Consider the following 18,887-nt stretch of genomic DNA (forward strand, 5'->3'; position numbering starts at 1 on the left):
TGTGTCCATGAGGGAAGATAATGGATGATGTCACTCTCCTGCCACCTTGTCTGGTATTGGTAATTAATTTCGTGAGGCTATTGTGAATGTGATTGTTTTCCTGATTTCCTTCTGTTTATTGTTGATATATAGATCTACTCATTTTTGTAATGAATTTTTATCCTGCAATTTTGCTGAGATTATTTATGAGACCTAAGAATATTTTGGTAGACTTTTTAGGGTCTTTTAAATGTATAATAAGAATGGAATACAAATAGGAGCAATTCGACCTCTTCTTTTCCTATTCCTATAGCCTTTTTTTTCTTTCTCTTGCTTTACTGCTGTAGCTAAAAGTTCAAGCAGTGTATCAAATAAGAAAACAGAGAGTGGAAACTCCTGCATCATTTCTTTATGCAGAGGAAATGGTTTCTGTTTTTCACCATTTACTACAATGTTGGCTATAATTTTATCTTCTATGGGCTGTATTATATTGTAGTACATTCCATGCATTCCTACTTCCATTAGGACTTTCATCATGAAGGGGTTTTGCAGTTTTTTCAAAAGGTTTTTCTGCATCTATTAAGATAATCATGTGATTTTTGTCCCTGATTTTTTCATGTGTTGTCTTATATTTATTGATAAGCATGTGCTGAATCATTCTTGCATCTTTGGAATGAAACCAACTTGATCATGGTGTACTAGCTTTCTAATGTGTTTCTGAATTCAAATTGCAAGGATCAGATGGGGAATTTTTGTGAATACGTTCATGAAGGAAATTGGTCTGTGATTTTTTTGTTTCTGTCGGCTTTTGGTATGCACGTAACAGAGGCTTCATAGATGAGTTTGGCAGTGTTAGTCCCCTTCTACTTTATGGAATATTTTGAGAAGCGTTGTTACTTCTTCTCTGAAGATCTCTTGGAATTCAACATTTAATCCATCTAGTTTTGGGCTTTCCTTGGTTTAGTGACTATTACTGTTTCAGTTTCACTGGATTTATAGATATATAAATCCTAAATATAGATATATTTAGGTTTTTTATATGCTTTTGGTTCATTTTTGATGGTTCATATGGACCTAGGAATTTATCCATTTATTCTACATTTTTCAATTTATTACAATGTAAGTGTTGAAAGTGTTCCCTAATGATCCACTGAATGCCATTGGTATTTGTTGTGATAGCTGATTTCTCATCTTAAATTTTATGAGCTTAATTTTTCCATCTTCCCTTTAGTTCATTTGTCTAAAGATGTGTTATTCTTATTTATGTTTTCAAAGAATTCTATTATTTTAGTCCCCTTTTCGTTAATTTATTCAAAGATATTTACTACTTCTTTCCATCTTCTGCTTTGGAGTTTGACTTTTAAGAAATTAAGGAGTATCATTAGGTTATTTACTTGTGACACCCCTGATTTTTTAATTTAGGGACTTATAACTCTAAACTTGCCTCTTAGCACTGTATTTGCTGATTCCAAAGGTTCTGGAAAGTTGTGATTCGATTTTATTTTGAATCTAGGAATTTTTTATTACTACATTATTTCTTTGATTCAAAAGTGAATTGGTTGGTCTCCATGTATTTGGATATTTTCTGAAGTTTATTTTGTTAGTGATTTCTAGCTTTATTCTATTGAAGTCTGACAAAATAAAGAAAGTTATTTCAATTTTCTTGTATTTGTTGAGACTTACTTTTTGTACTAAAATGTGTCTAATTTAGAGACAATTACATTGCCTGCTGAGAAGAATCTGTGTTCTGTAGCTGTTGGAGAGAATATCTGTTATTTTCTTTTAAGTGCATTTAATTCATGTTGTTATTTAATTCTGAAGATTCCTTGATGACTTTTTGTCTGGATGATATATTTTTAGTGAAAGTGGAGTATTGATGTCATATACTATTATTGTATTGGGATCTATTGCTGTGTTTATGTCTAGTAATGTGTGCCTCCTTATGGAATTAGGTGCACCAATATTCAATGTGTATATGTTTACAATTATTAAATCCTCCTGAAGGATTATCTTTATAAAATAGCCTTCTTGAAAAGACTTTTATAAAGGAAACTTCTTTATCTCTCATAACTTTTGTACTTTATGTAGTGTATGATTCTTCATTACTCCTCATTTGCTCTTTTACTCATCTTCTGAGTTTTATTCTTTCCCATATTATCATGGTTGTGGTTACCTTTTTCTTCTACCTTTACAATTCCTTTAAGTTTCTTCTGCAGAGTTATTTTAGTGGTTATTAATTGCATTAGTTTTTAAAATTTGTCTTGGAAGAGTTTTATTGATTCTTCAATTAGAAAGGATATCTTTGCTGCTACTGTAACATAGGTTGCCAATTATTTTCCTTCAGTATGTGTAATACATCATTCCATGCCCTCTGTGCTTTTATAGTTTCTGTTGAGAAGTCTGTTGTTTTTGTTATAGGTTTGCCTTTATATGTGACTTCTCTGTAGCATTGTTGAGACTTCTTTCCTTATTCTGTATAATTAATGGTTTAACAACAATATAATGTGGAGAAAGTCTATTCTGGTTTTGTCTTTTGAGAATCCTAAAAGCCTCCTCCACTAAAAAAACCATTTCTTGCTAGATTTGCTTCTATAGCTAGGATATTTCTAAGAGAGCTGCAATTGCAATAATCATGGGTGTACTTATATGTTCCAGTGCATTTTCTATTCTTTCCTGTAGTAGCTTCATGGGTGCAGAGGTTTCATTAAGATCTTCCATCCACTTTGCATTGATATTAGTACAATTGAAACACAGGCATCTACTTTCAATCTTCTACATGTGGATATTCACCTTTCCAAACATCATTTGTTGAAGATGCTGTCTTTTTACTCACATATGCTTTAGGCTACTTTATCAAAAATCAAATTATTATAGCTGTGTGACTTTATTTCTGGGTCTTCTATTGTGGTATATTGGTCCTTAATTCTCTTTTTGTGTGAGTGCCATGCCGTTTTTGATTGGTCAGGATGTTTCAACCACAAGATTTCCACAAGTGTCCACAGGAAGAGCTATTTCAGAGTAAGGTATGAAAATACTGAAACTAGTTGGCATAGTGCCCAGGTCCCATAGTTTTGCCCATGCCAGTGCTGAGTTCAGTTCCCTTTTTACCTTCCCCAGACACATGTAGTGGCCACCCCTAGGCTTGAACTCTTGCTCCCCATGGGGCCATTACTAGACAAATTCTCAGATAGACCTGCCAATAGAGTAATGTGTGATTTTAATATACCACTGTCACCAAAAGACAGGTTATCTAGACAGAAAATTGACAAGGAAACTTTAGAATTAAAAGTATTAACTACAGATCTTATGGACTTAATAGACATGTATAAAATACTCCACCCAACTGTCACAGAAAACACATTCTTCTAAGAGGCTCATGGGAATTTCTCCAAAATGCATCATATTTAAGGACATAGAACAAGTATTAACAGATAGAAGAAAATTGAATAACCTTCTACATTTTTTCAGAACACAATGGAATAAAACCTAAAACAAAAATATGAAATTACACAAAATATTCAAACACATGGAAACTAAGTAAATAACTTTTAAATGATCAGTGGGTCATAGAAGAAATAAGCAGGAGAGGAATAAAAAATTCCTAGAATAAAATGAAAAAAAAAACTACTTATCATAACCTTTGGGACACATAAAAGCAGTGTTAGGAGGAATGTTTATAGCTATGATTGAATACATTAAAATCAAAGAGATCTCAAAAAATAACATAATGATGCACCTCAAGCTCTTAGAAAAACAAGAAGATAATAAACTCAAAAGCAGTAGATGGAACGAAATACATAAAGCCCAGGGAAGAAACTAAATGAAATGTGGACTAAAAGAACATAAAAAAAGATTCTATGAAACAAAGTGTTGGTTCTTTGAAAACATAAATAAAATTGAGAACCCCATAGGGAGGAGTGAGGAGACCCAAATTAATAAAGTAGTAGGTGATAAAGAAGATGTCAAGACAAATAGCATTGTAAGCCAGAGGATCAATAGGAATCAGGTTGAAAATTTATTTTCCAGTAAACCAGAAAATCTAGGATGAAGGGGTAAATTTCTATGTGTATATGACATCAAAATTGAGCCAAAACTTTATAAACCACCTAAACAGATCTACAACAATCAATGAAACTAAGGCAGCAATAAAGAACCTCCCATCAAAGAAATTCACAGATCTTTAAAGGAAAACTATTACCAATACTGTTCAAATTATTCCACAAAAAGAGAAAAAAACAGAAAGGGAAAGAATGCTTTCAAAAGTCTCTTTCTATGAAGTCATTTTTACTGTGAAAGCAAAAAACAGATAAGGATACAATGAAAAAGCATATTATAGAAGAATTTCTTTGATGAACCTAGATAAAAAAATTCTCAATGAAATTATTGCAAAGTGAATTCAACAACACATTAAAATGGTAGTATAGTATGACAAATATGGTTTAATTCCAGGGACTTAACATATGCAAATCAATAAATGTAATACAGTGTATAAACAAAATCAAGCACAAAAATCACATGATCATCTCAATAGATGAAAAAAAAATCCTTTGACAAGATTTGACATCCATTCATTGTAAAATCACCGAAGAAACCAGAAATGGAAGGGATGTTCCACAACATAATGAAGAGTATATTTGATAAACCTATAGCCAATGTCATACTAAGTAGCAAAAACTGAAACCACGTCCTATTAAAGCCAGGACCAAGTGAATGGTTTCCAGTTTTTCAACTCTTTTTCAATTTAGTACTTCATTTTCTTATCCATATCTGTAAGGCAAGAGAAATAAATAAGATGGATACACATAGGAAATGAACAAATCAAATTATTCCAGTTTGAAGCTGATATGATCCTATACTTAAGAGACCCGAACAACTCCAACAAAGAGCTCATAGATGTGAAAAACACTTTTGGAAAAATAACAGAATACAAAATCAACATAAAAAATCAGTAGTTTATAGCAATTATGAATAGACTGAGAAAGAAATCAGAACAACAATCCCATCCACAGGAAGAAACTTACCTAAAGAGAAGAAATACCTTCATAATCAAACCTATAAAATTTTGAAAAAGAATGTCAGAATTATATTGTGAAAATGGCTGTGTTACTGAAAGCAGAATATAGATACACTGCAATTTCCATCAAATATTCAATGTCATGTTTCACAGAAATAGAAAAGCATCCTTAAGATTCTTATGGAAGAATAAAAGACCCTGAATAGCTAAAGAAATCCTGAGCAAAAAGAGAAATTCTGGAAGTGTCACAATGCCTTACCTCAAATTATCCATCATAACAAAATATCCTGGTACTGGCACAAAAACTGATATAAAGACCATTGGATAGAACAGAAGACCCAGAAATAACTCCACACACCTACAAGACCTGATATTTTGGCAGAAGTCTCCAAAGTGTACATTTGAAGAAGAGACAGTCTTTTAAACAAATAGGTGCTGGGAAAATTGGACATCCATATGTAGTAGACTTAAACTTGATCCCTGTGTTTTACCCTGTAGAAAAATTGATTCAAAGTCTATCAAAGATCTTAATATAAAAACTGAAACTTTGAAACTACTACATAAAAACACTTGAAAACATAGGCAAAGATACAAACCTTCTGAATAGCCTTCCATATGCTCAGTAAATGAGACCAAGAATTGTTGAATGGGATTACATCAAATTAAAAAGATCCTGTACAACAAGGAAAATAATTATCAGAATAGTCAGCCCACAGAATGAGAGAAATCTTTGCCATCTATTCTTCAGATAAAATAACATACAGCATATACAAAGAGCTCAACAATTCAACACCAAGAAAACAAACAACCAATTAACAAATGGGCAAATGAACAGACAATTCTCAGAAGTACAAATTGCTAATAAACACATGAAGAAATGTCTACCTTCACCTATAAATCAAATGCAAATCAAAAAGACCTTGATATTTCATCTTGCCATATTCTGAAAGTCAATCATTGTGGGAGCAAATCGTTGGGCACTGGTGTCTATGCCTGTAATCATAGCTACTTGGGAAGCTGAGATCTGGAGGATCATGGTTTGAGGACTGCTCAGGAAAATAGTTCACAGAACCCCATTCCCAAAATAACTAGGGCAAAATAGACTGGAGATGTGCATCAAAGTGATTGAGTACCTGCTTTGCAAGTGCAAAGTCCTGAGTTCAAGCATCAGTATCACTAAAAAAAGGAAAGAAACAACAAAATGCTGGTGAAAATGGAAATAAGCACTACAGGTGCTTAGGGATCTTCCAAACAAAGTGCATCAAAATGGGTAAGGAAGGGGTTAGGACATTAGAATTTCTTCTTAAAGAGAATTCCAGTTTATATTGTGGTGTTGAGAAATTGAACCTAGGGTCTTGTACATACTAAGTGAATGCTTTACTGCTGAGGTATAGACCCTGCCCTTGCCTATGTAGCTCAATCTGATTTAAACTCAAGACCCTTACTTTTCTCCCTCCCTAGTGCTAGGATTATAGCTGTGTACCACCATGCCTGTCAAGAACTCCAGGTTTTTCTAATGTAAACCAGGAATGAGTTTTTTCTTTCAGGGCAAGATTTCACAGGCTTTGAGTAGATAAGAAATAGGTGGTAAAATTTTTTTTATATTCACATGTGCATACATTATTTGGGTCATTTCTCCCCTTGACCCCCTCCCCCACCCCTAAATGACAGGTGTCTGGATCCCAGACAGGATGGGTAAATGGTAGGAGATATGTCAGTACTTTGAAATTGTTGCCAGTTTCTGCAGTAAGTTTTGGGAAAGTGTGTTAATGTCAATTATTTGTGAAGGATGTAATTAAATTACTCTGGAATAGTTGATGAAAATAGATTCTTGAGAAAAGTACTTTCAGAGGTGGACAAGCAAGTAGAATCAAACAGCATAAAGAGTATCAAGTATACTAAAAGAAGAGATTTTTTTAGAGTATGACAGATGAAGGAATATAATTAAAAAGCACTAAATTTTGGATAAGTGATTTTCTCTCCATGCAGTCAGAATAAAATTATTGAAGAAAAGTTTCTTTTCCCCAAGTTATTTTCTTGCTCCCTTTGTCTACCATTAGTTGGCTAGAAATATGAAGATCAATTTCTGGGCTATTTATTTTGTTCCATTGGTGTATGTGTTTGTTTTATGTTAGTACCATGCTTTTTTTGTGACTGTAGATCTATAGTATGTTTGAATTCTGGTGTTGTGATGCCTCCAAATTTGGTGTTTTGCTCAGGATTACTTTGGCTACTTGTGGTGTTCGAATTCTAGTGTCAGACACCATTAAGAATTTCTAGGGCCAGCTAGGTGGTGACAGATTCTTTCTGTTTTTCATTAACTACCAGTCTTTATTTTTCTTTCATTTCTGAAGGATAGTTTTGCTGGACATAGTACTCCTTATTGATAGTGTTTCACTTTTAAACATTTTTTCCTAAGTGGTTTATGTCAGGAGACTTGTATTCTGGCCAGGCATAGTGGTGGAGGTAAATTTCTAGGTTCTTGGAAGGCTGAAGCAGGAGGATAATTGGAGTTCAGGAGTTCAAGACTTTTCTGGGCAATACAGAAAGAACCTATTTCTAATAAACAAACAAATAAATGGCTTGTCTTCATGTTCAAAAATTTCTTTTTTATTCTTAATCTAGTTTGGTGTTGAAGCTGTAATCTTCCTTTTTATTTCATTTATTGACTTCTTCAAGTCCATGATTTCTATCTTGTCATTTTTTATGATCTCCATATCGTTGTTGAATTTTTCCTTTATATCATCCAGTTCCACTCCATTCCACATACACATGGCCCTCTCTGTGCCAATAGGATCCTAGTACCCTTTCTAGGAACAGTGCTAGGGGTTGAAGTTTTACACAGCATTTGTTTCCCATGAAACCTGGAGGTCAGAACAGTGGAGGTGAGGGAGACTACAATGTGAATTGTGAAACCAACTTGGGATGAGATAATAGTGGTGAGTATCAGCATAGTCAGAACAAGATTTGCCCTGGCCCATTATTTTTATAAAACAAAAATTTTTTTTCTTGCTGTCTATTAAACGGACTTTGCAGCCCTCTGTATGTACATTCCCTTCATAATTTGCTTTGGACTGGTATCTGAGAAGCATCTTTTGGTGCCTCTGTCTTTGAGATGTCAAATGATCCAATCTTAGGAGGTTTTGGAATAGTCTTTAATGGGGAGAATCCCTGCCTTCACATTTGGAGCAATTCCAGATGTAGTTTTTAATAAGATGTAAAAAACTTGAAATCCTCATATGTTGCTTTTATGAATGTCTAATGAAGCAGCTGACTTGGCACACACTTTGGTGCTTCCTCCAAAGCTGACATGGAATTCCCATAATGTCCAGGCATTCCAAACCTTGTTGTAATACAAAAGAACTACTTAGAGATGATGACACAATTTTATGAATGAACTATGTACAATGTGAATGTGCACTAAATACCACTTTACTGTGTTAAAATGCTTCATCCTTGTTATGTGAATTTCACATCAATAGAAAATGAAATCATTCCTCATTCTCTCAAGTGTAGATTTTGAAAAAGAAAACTTAAAACAACAGCCAAACCAAATACCAATAAATTATTACAATATGTGATTTTAGAATCACTTTCATGTCTACATTAAAAATCTGTACCAGTGTGATAAAGAAATAATTTTTAAAAGAGTTGAGCAAAGATTATTTAATAAGAGGTTTTTGGCGTATAGAGGATACTCATGGAAGATCTTTAAACTTGACAAATTATTTCTATCTATTTAGGACAATTCCCACATAAATTTTGATGCCAATAATAAAGTAATATACTCCAATCAAGTCAAAACAAAAAAGAATATAAAACACATATAAATTAGATACTTTCTAAAACTATGAGTACCTTAATGTCTGCTAACTGATAAATAAAATTAAAATTAATTTAATATATACAATTTCATTGATTTTAATCTAGTGCTATATTCATGCTTGTATAATAACTTAATGAATAGGTAGCATTAGGTTTGCACAATAGATTTTTTTCTTTCTCTTTTTATTTTATCACTTTTACATTTCCTTATATGTGTACGTATTGTTTGTGCCACCTGCACCCCTCTCCCCACCCCCTCCCACTTCCAGGCAGAACCTGTTCTACCCTCTTGTTCTCGGATTTTACACAATAGAGTTTTTGAAGTGGGTGCATCTAACATGCTACATTAGTTTTACTTACTTTATGGTATTGGAATGTAAACTCAAGTTAGTTTTTAAGTGATTAATATGTGCTATTGAATTATGAGTTAAACCCTCAGAATGTCTACTTTGTTTAGCATCTCTTTTGTTCTTTAAACTTTTAAAAGAGTTTTTATCAGGTTTTATAAAAATTATGTAGCACTTGGGAGCAAAGATGCAACCTAGGAGACCTGCACTGGAGGCCAAGATGGAAAACACTTCCACGGCTACCATGACTTTTCCCTTGGTGCTGTGATAGACAGGGAGTAAGGTGACCAGACAGTACAGAATACCAACATATGGAATGTCAAGTACTTGGCTTCATTGAATGTGTCAGGCAGATTCCTGGCAAGGAAAGCCACAGCAAAACTCCCCAGGGCCAGGGAGCCCAAATATCCAAGAACACAGTAGAAGACAGTGGTGGAACCTTTGTTGCAAGTGATGATGATGTGGCTGTGTTCAGCCTGTGCATCTCTGTCAACAAAGGAAGGAAATGTTCTCAGCAAGATTCCACACAAAATAAGTTGGATGAGGGAGCAGACAGGAATGACAGAGTTAGAGGCTCCTGAAGTCAACAACCACCTCATTGTTTTTCCTTGTTTCATAGCTTTGAAGGCCAGAATTACAGTGATAGTTTTGGCCAAAACAGTGGAAACTGCCACCGTGAAAATGAGTCCAAATGAGATTTGCTGGAGCATGAAGGTAGCTGTGTTGGGATGGCCAATGAAGAGTAAGGAGCAGAGGAAGCACAGGAGGAGGGAGATGAGCAGGATGTAGCTGAGAGTCCGGTTATTGGCCTTGACTATGGGAGTGTCATGGTGCTTCACAAAGACCCCCAAAACGACTGCTGTGATGACAGAGAAGCACAGAGCTGTGCAGGCTAGAGCCATCCCCAGAGAATCCTCAAAAGCAGAAAGGTTACAACCTTGAGGAGGCAGTGGTTTCTCTTACTGTCTGGGTACTCATATGGGGGACACTGAATACATTGCTCTGAATCTAGAAGGAAAAAAGTCAGCATTTTAATTTCACACATTCTTGCTTTCTGCCATGTGGTCACCTTTGCTATGTCTTGTGAGTACAGACTGCTGTGAGGTAAAAGTGAGACATATCAGAGTAAGTTTCTATATCTCTGAGTAGGGAGGATGCTTTCAGTTCCATATAAAACAAAATCTATTCCAGAGGACTCTTCAACATTTGGAAACTGTCAGTTTGCACAAGTGAAACTCAACGTTGAAATCAGATGTGTGGAATTTTCCCAACCCTCTACTCTCCTCAGTATTTTCTTCATATTAATCTTGACTTGTCACACTTACTATTTACATAAAGTAGTCAAAGTGATATCTTTCCCTATTCATACTCAGAAATAAGCCACTAAACTTTCTGGAACCTCTGAACTTTTATCACTATGATAATTTCTACTGCTTTCTGTTTTGTATATAACTCAATATGTAATAGAACAAATATTTCCTCATTCTACACTTTTTCTGTGACTATTTTGTAATGTTTTATATAAATACTGAAATTAGTTTGAATTGAATTTTGAAGATGATTGAATTGTTAAATAATCATATTTCGAGTAGCAGATATTTTAGTTAAAATATTAAGAATTGATTGTATTTTTAAATTTTTTCATTTATTTACAACTGAGGCATGAGTTGTTAACCCTTTTTAGTAATGTGTCAGGTCATGAATATTGTGAGCTTTTTGCATATGATGGTCCTTGCTACAACAGCTCATGCTTGCTCCTACAGCATAAAAACAGTCATGAATCACAAGTGTATTAATAGGCATGTCTTTATGTCAATTAAATTTATTTGTAGAAACAAGAAGTAGTGTCTATTCTATGTTTTAGCTTTATAAGTAATACTTATGCAACAGTGTAAGATTCTGAAATAATTTGAATGATTCTCTGCCATTCTGTCTATGATTTCTGTTCTTGAGTTATCCATTCCTCATCAGAGTCAACAGGTACTCCTGGATTCTGTCCCAAGACATGCTTGGCTCACACAAGCATGAATATATTGCATTATAGGTCCCAAACCCAGTGTTCATTTAATTCTCTTTCTTGTTTTACCTACTCGTTTAGTTTTTAATTCTTTCACAATTAAGGCAGTTATTATTTTGTTTACTCAAACATATCTGAAGATAACTATTTTGCCAGGTGAATGAAACCAAATGGTTAATACTACTAAGATGATGGAAATTACATTGTACTTAGGCAGTAGTTCAAATAATTATAACATTGATTCTTTATATTTTGAAAAATGGAAGCAGTTTTAATAAGATCCCAATACGTTGTGTTTGAGAACAACATATTTTATTTGGGTATAAAATTCCTTAAATTTATATCTTGGGTACAAACTACTGTGAGGTACAACAGATAGTGCCTTTTATTAAAATATTGTGTCTTCATATATTAATGTGTTTATTTTCCTTATTATATTATGATATTGTAAAGGTTATGATCATGTATTAATTATGTGTACTTAAGACCTTTCACGGTGTTGAGGGCATGGTCCAAATGTTATAAAATATTCCCCTGACAGTTTATGTACATTTGCTCTGTGGTTCTCATCTGTGTAAGAACACACTGATTTCAAGTCTTAGGGCACCCACAGGTCGCCTTGAAGATTTTACATCTTACATTTTGTGGGTATAGCTTCATGTACTCCACAGTGAAATAGGAGATTGGGACTGTCACTCAGCACTGGGTGGTAAACAAAGGTGACCATTGGAATCAATGTTATAGTTGATCCTAATAGAGTGAGCAATGCAGACAAGAGCTTGCACACAATGAGGTAGCTATGAATATTATAAAACGGGTATATTGAAAGAATGAGTGAATGGTAAATGTAGAACGGTGGTGCTCTACAATCTTGCTGGAAATTTTTCTGGCTTATCGTTACTGAGAAAGAAAGCAAAGAGTTATCATAAGGTACTTCTATGTTTTCTACCTGTCTGATTGGAAATGTGTCTTTCTGGACAAAAAACACAAATATAGCAGCATATAGGTCTTCCTGTAGAACTTTCCTGAATCCTGGAACACAGCTTGGGCTACACACTGATTGAGGAGTCTGAGGGAGAAAAGAGAAATGTACCACATGTATATATACCTAGACATCTAATTTTAGGTTATAATGGTTAGCTATCATCTTTCTCAACTGATTACCAAATATATCACTGTACATGATTATTTTTATTTCATACATCACCAGCAACACTTCCCATGTTTTTCTTTCTTCTCTTGTTATCCAAAACCTTTTCAGTGAAGTTTTCTATGTAATTCTGTAAATTTGGACACCTGATATTATTTTTACTATATCTTCATACACAGTTGATGCACTGATTGAAATATGAACATGATTCCCCAAATTTCCTTATGTTAAGGAACTTTTCCCCAGGATGGCATTATTGAGAGGCATTGGAATCTTTAAGAAAAAGGTCTAGACGTTTGCTCTTACAAGTGCTTTCATTATGAGGTGCCACCCTCACTAAAAACCAAACTATTTGGGTCACTTGATCTTGGAAGGGAATCTTCAAAAATGTTACTGCATAAGCCTTTTATCTTTATAAGGATATTTATCTCAGATACTTGTTTGTAGTAATGAAAAATACCTAATGCACTTGGGTAGGGGACTTTAAATTATAGAAAAAAGAACTTAATAATGTGATAAATAGGCACACTATGTACAAAAAATTCTGACAGAGAGAGAGTGTATTATATACCAGAAATTGTGGTTAATTCACTTGTTGGTTTCTGAGGCTAGGTAGGGCATTGCTTTCCAGAAAATAAGAACATATTTTATGTACAGGACATGGTTGTTATATAAATCATCTGCAAAATTTACTAGGAGTGTCCAACTGTGGAAGGATGACATGAATCCATGCTCAATGCTTTTAGATGCTAAATAGAACCAAGGTAGAAAACTCAATGGCATCCAAAATGCCTTAGAAAAATGGGAATTATACCTCCCAAGAGATGAGTGATACATTACTCCATAATAAACTTGTTTTATAGTGCATTAAAATATAATAAAGGTTCTGAATATATGTCATTGAAAGATTGCAGATCCATAGGAGAATATATTTGGCATATATGCATGTGTATTTTTATCTGTGTATTCATAGACTGTATTCTATTTTATTAACTGCTGAGTGTATAAAGATACTTAAACTAAAATAAATGACTCCTACAAAGTTACTATTTCTTTAGATTTTAACCCAGAATATGCAAAAACACGATGTCATAGTATAAAGTCAAGATGTGGCAGGTGAATTATAGGTGAGTTAAAGAGTTACATTTAATTTCATCACAGGACTCCATTCAGCTCCCATATGGATATGTCATCATATTGAAATGGAATTATACCTCTGTGAATCCAATAGGCCATTCTACCATCTCTTCTTTGATGGTCAAACTTTGATCAAGTGGACTCTTAGAGACAAACTCTCCCACTTTAACCAGTAACCCAAGACCAACCGGAAAATTCACATTGTTCTGGATATCATACTGTGTCATAATATAGTTTCTTTTTACATCTAAAGATGTGTGGTCCTGATTCTTGATTTTTCCTCAGAAATGGATGAAGCTGGAGGAGAGGTATAATTTGTAAATGAGAAAGGGGATTCACTTAGATTTCACCATTCTATTTTACACACATCCCTAACCTCAGGTTTGCTATTTGTCAAACAGGAGTTCTGTCTGTGTAGTCACCATTACCTAGGCTCCAGTGAGAACTCTTCTTTTCCCTAGGAGAGCAACAGGTCTAACTAAATCTAAACAGAAAAATTCTAGAACTGTAGTCCTGTCATTAGCTTTGAAGTAAACCTACCAAAAAGTCTATTGGAAGTTTCTTAGAAGCTAATCCTATATCTCCCTCAGAGCCAATTTCTATTTTTTGTAAAAGCATTCTATGGAGGACATGGGCCAATGAATGCACAGCATTATAGATGAAATGGCTAAAGTCTGATATTGTCATGATGTAAATATTCCTTGGCATATACTCTAAAGAAAAATTTGGTTGGCAGATTCTAAGTTTTCCAGAGAGTAAACCAGCAGGTATACAATCAAAACTATAAAACCTCAAAATACTGAAGTAAACGTCCTCTGGGTATTGGGATGGGTTAGCTGTCTTGAGAAGATGTTTAAAGTCAGGGATTTCCTCTTTCTGAGGCGAAAATGAGAAACTTCCATGGAAAGAGTGCAGAAGGTGATCCATCTCATACGCAACGATATCCCACTTTGCTGCCATGATCCATACCTTCCCTGTGATTAAAAAAAATTCTGCTGCAAGGTCCGTGGTGATGAGGCTTCCTACTTCACCATATAGTATGTGTACGTTTGCAGATGAAACTCTGATTCTAGTCATGAAAGTGATTTCATTTGTTCCATAAATTGTCTTAGTGGGAGGCAGTTTTTCTATAAGGGCCACACAAATACCTTTCTTTAACATCTCTGCTTTCAGAACTTGAAGGAACTGCTCTCCTTTCATATCATCAGATATAAAGAGTGCCACCCAAATCCAACCAAAATGAAGCAATAATGAGATCACTGCATGGGAAAGAAAGATGTCCTTGGAGGCCATCTGATAGAGTGATGGAAACTGGTCTTTACCACTTAGCATAGGATCAAAAGGTCCATAGGTGACCTGTGTAAGCAAAGAAAAATATGACTATGAATTTAGAGGGATTAGGTATTTTCTGTTCAGGGGGAAGAAAAGATTCTGTAGATGAGAAGGTGACTGAATAAAATACTTTTCAGTAGAGGAAAAGACTGCTGTAGAGATTACCAATTTCCCTCATTTTGGACACAAAGAGGACCATGTTTCACAATACCATTGCCTTTAGGAAAGAAACTGTGACTCCCTCAACAAGTCATGAAAGAAAATGTGTAAGATCTTTGTGGATTTTTCAGTGGGAATGAAGAAAGCATGAACTTTGGGTGGAGCCTCATACTTGACTCTGCAACTTATGGGGTAGACTCATACTTCTGCAATCCATGTTTCATGCAAACACTGGTAACATTTTATTATATTTTTCTTTTGGTACTTGGATTTAATTTATTATCACAACAACCTTCATTTTCTTGAAGAACACAATCACTTGCAGTCTTCAGTTTTCTAAAAATCAATTATTCTAGAAGAGTATTCCCTTAAGGTAATGACTATTGGAATTATTGCCTCTGATTGCTGCTGCTGTTACCTGGTGCCTCTGAAAAAAGCCAGAGACATGGAGAATAATAAGTGGAATGTTCTCTGAGAATGCTGTCAAGAGCTGCTTAGGTGGATGTGAGAAAAACAGGTTTGCACAGAGGAAGCGGGTAAAGAAGAAAACAGTTATAACTGAATCTCAGCCAATCTTTGGGATATCTATAACTGTAATGGTCCTCAGTATTTCCCAAAATTGAAACCAGATGCCCAGTTTTTACTATCCCCACACTTGACAAATATGCACCTATAGATGCACTGGAGAGAGTTACATAATAAGATGAGCAATTCACTTGTTTTGGGCCTCTCCTATGAGTCACACAAATGTAAGCTGTCAACAGTCAATGTTCTCAGTGGCTGGGGGATGGATGCATTGTCCATAGAAAATAATCTTGGTTGAGGTTCTCAGAATCCACTACTTTCTCTTTTATCCGTCTCTTTCCATTGTTGCTAATCTCAAAACTCAGGGAATTCACTGGGGTCTTATTTAAGCTGTCATGCTATATGTAGTCTCAGCTTCCACATTTCCCTTTGATCAGAAGTGAATGAATACTGTTGGGGAGATCCAAACACTTCTGTACAGAATTCATGACCTACTTACCTGTGGGGTTCTGTAGAGCTCTAACAGTGATCCAATTTCAGCTGAAAATGCTGATGCAGTTCCTGCAATGATAGCAACAGATTTGTCTTGAGTCTTGCATCTGTAGTTAGGGAGAATCCCATTTCCTCCAGACAGCCATATCAGAGCATTAGTTAATGTTCTTTGGTCACTCTGAAGGGCATTGTAGATATGAAAACCCAAGGACAGGTTGGGGAGCAGATGAGAGTCTTTATTGATCTCCTCAATGGCAAAATGAAAAGCCAGAACATATTGGTAGGTCTTCCAAAACCACCTAATCAGAGAGGAGTGTTAGTAAGAATGGTCAAATCATGTAATTCAAGAGACATTCCTCAGCTAAGGCAGGATGAGGCTTCCTTTTAGAGATTCTCCTCCCCATCATATGGAGCTGTTGAACAAGTCCCGAGGGCCCTGGTAAATAAGGTCTTGTAAAATCTCTGACTTTTGTAAAGAAATCTGTGTCCAAACCAATGAGAGGTTTTCAGGGCATTGTGAGTGGGGTGTGGTGGCATTTATTTGGATGATATATCTGGTAACTGAACAGATATATTTTGTTTAAAGTCCTGTAAATGAGAGGTACATCAGTGTATGGACAAAAGAGCAACACATTATCTTCTAGGAATGTGAGTAGTGAGTGCACATACTCATCTCCAAAAAAGCATTGCAAAGGTGATGGGATATCCAAATATATCGTCTTGTTTCTACTCAGAGGCAGAAACCAACATGCAAACATTTTAGTCTTCTTTATGTTCTGGGAAAATTTGGATAGAACCTGACTTGTCAATTATTCAAACATTTGGTAACACTATCTTCTTGAATTGTATATATTTGCTGTATTTTGATTGAGCACTTTCTAAAATTTTCTACTCTAATATACCAACTTTTGTGAAAACAACTTCTTCTTACTCACTATTTTCCTTTAAGGATAAACTTTGATTCAGGACTTCTAATTTACTTGCTTAAATTTTAAGCTATTCACTCTTATTTTCTTTGTTTGACTATCTTTGTAGTACATTCTCCTTTATCTGTTTCTAGTTTATATTTAAACACCCTCTTTATTTTTCTACATATGTTTGCCCAAAATATAAGTTCTTGGATTTTAATACTCACTTTCCAATATTTATGTTTCTGATAGAATTAATATTTTGTTTCTCTTTATGAATTCCTTTCAATTCCTTTCTTTAGGTTTATTCCTAAATTTAAATTTTTTTCTTTAATTTTAACATTAACTTAAGCATTCTGAAATTCTCATTTTATAATGACTTATGTTGGAGTAAATTTTTATGCCTTAGTTGGTTTGCATTTTTTCCTATGTCTCTGTGTGTTGTGCTAGTTTGTTCTAATGCTTTAACCAAATATTTATGATATGTTAAATCAGTTCCCAAGTGGCAGTGTTTGTTTTTAATTAAAATATATTTTTCAGTAATTTGTTGGGCACAGGTGTCTCACTCCTATAATCCTAGCTACTCAGGAGGCAGAGATAGGAAGATCATATTTTGAAGCCAGCCCCTGGCAAATAGTTCACAAGGCCTGATTTTGACAAAACCCCTTACCCAAAAAAGGGCTGGTAGAGTGACTCAAGCAGTAAGAGCACCTACTCCAAAAATGTGAGAATTGAGTTGAAAACCTCTGGGCCACCAAAAAATATTTTTTTCAGTAATTTTTCATGCATTATTCTTACTCATGGAATTTGAATTTTCTTTTACCTAAACAAATGGTCTAATTTGGTTACTTTCCCATAAATACCTAAAACAAAGATGTTTAAAATTCATGGGGAAAAATGGATGCTAAATAGATTCCTGACACTAATTCAGACATCAAGATGTGTCCAGTGCAGATCATATCTTATTTTATATATTTGGATTATTATAAATTAAGAGTTGTGTGTTCATGAGTAGTAGTCTGAGCAGATGCATCTAACCCACAAATTTTTTGTTGAATGTCAAGGGAAAATGAGACTTTTTCATTACTGACTGATGCAGCTTGGTCAGATCCGATTGTGGAATCACATACTGTCCTTGAATGAAAGAAGCCTCTAGAGAAGGTCCTTCCAGATCAGGTTTGAGTCACATGGAAAGGGTACTGAGGGGAAAGCTGGTACTGTCACCGTTTGTGCTGTGTTTGTCCTGGCCACCTGAAAATATGACTGAGGAACTTGACCCGTGCGCTGCATGTGATGGTCACACCTTTCATGGGGGTCTGGAAGAGAGTCTCCACATGACCATGAAGATCTGTTTGACACAGTCAATGACATATTATGAAATGGCAGCTATAGTGATGGTGTGCTCAGTTGAGTTGGGGAGCATATCCCCTGCCATCTGGACCTGAGTCCCTGTACTCTTTCATATTTCCTTGGTCCTGCAACTACCTTTTCCAATGAGAGAGCCACCTGACTAGCAGGGACCATCAGCCTTAGGGTCACAGGGAAACCGCTGGAAATTATGAAAGCATCAAAGAGCAAAATTCAATGAAATCTGTCAGATGAGAGGGGCTTAGCTCAAAACTGCAAACTCAGTAGAAGAAGCTACTGATAAGTAAGTTATCATCACTGGATTTTCTGCCAGTATTATCCTGGCTCAGTATCTAATCAAAGTCAGGGTGGTATGAGAGCCAGCACAGCTAGAACGATGCAGATTAATCCATAATCCCTTCTGCTGTTCACCACTACCGCCTATGATCTGTGTCATTTCTGGAGAGTCATCTATTACAAGTTTTAAATAGTTTGTGAATTTTCAGTTTCTACACACTTAATTTGTATACTTGTCCACATGCCAGTCAAAGCCCCAGATGTGACAAGACATAATGGAATACACTGAAAGCTGCTGGACAGTGTGCTGTAGGTGGAGAAGGGGAAAGAAGAGTGATAGGGAAGTTTACACTGAATA

At 35.1% G+C, this 18,887-nt stretch overlaps 2 pseudogenes; both read right to left on the bottom strand.

The window, feature by feature from the left end:
• The window catches only part of LOC109674422 (poly(rC)-binding protein 2-like), a 248,651-nt pseudogene extending 229,848 nt beyond the window's left edge, over window positions 1–18,803 (bottom strand).
• On the bottom strand, window positions 9,175–17,674 carry LOC141418170 (vomeronasal type-2 receptor 116-like; annotated as a pseudogene).
• Window positions 18,804–18,887: the final 84 nt, after the last annotated feature.

This window comes from Castor canadensis, chromosome 16, assembly GCF_047511655.1.
Source record: "Castor canadensis chromosome 16, mCasCan1.hap1v2, whole genome shotgun sequence".
NCBI lineage: Eukaryota > Metazoa > Chordata > Mammalia > Rodentia > Castoridae > Castor > Castor canadensis.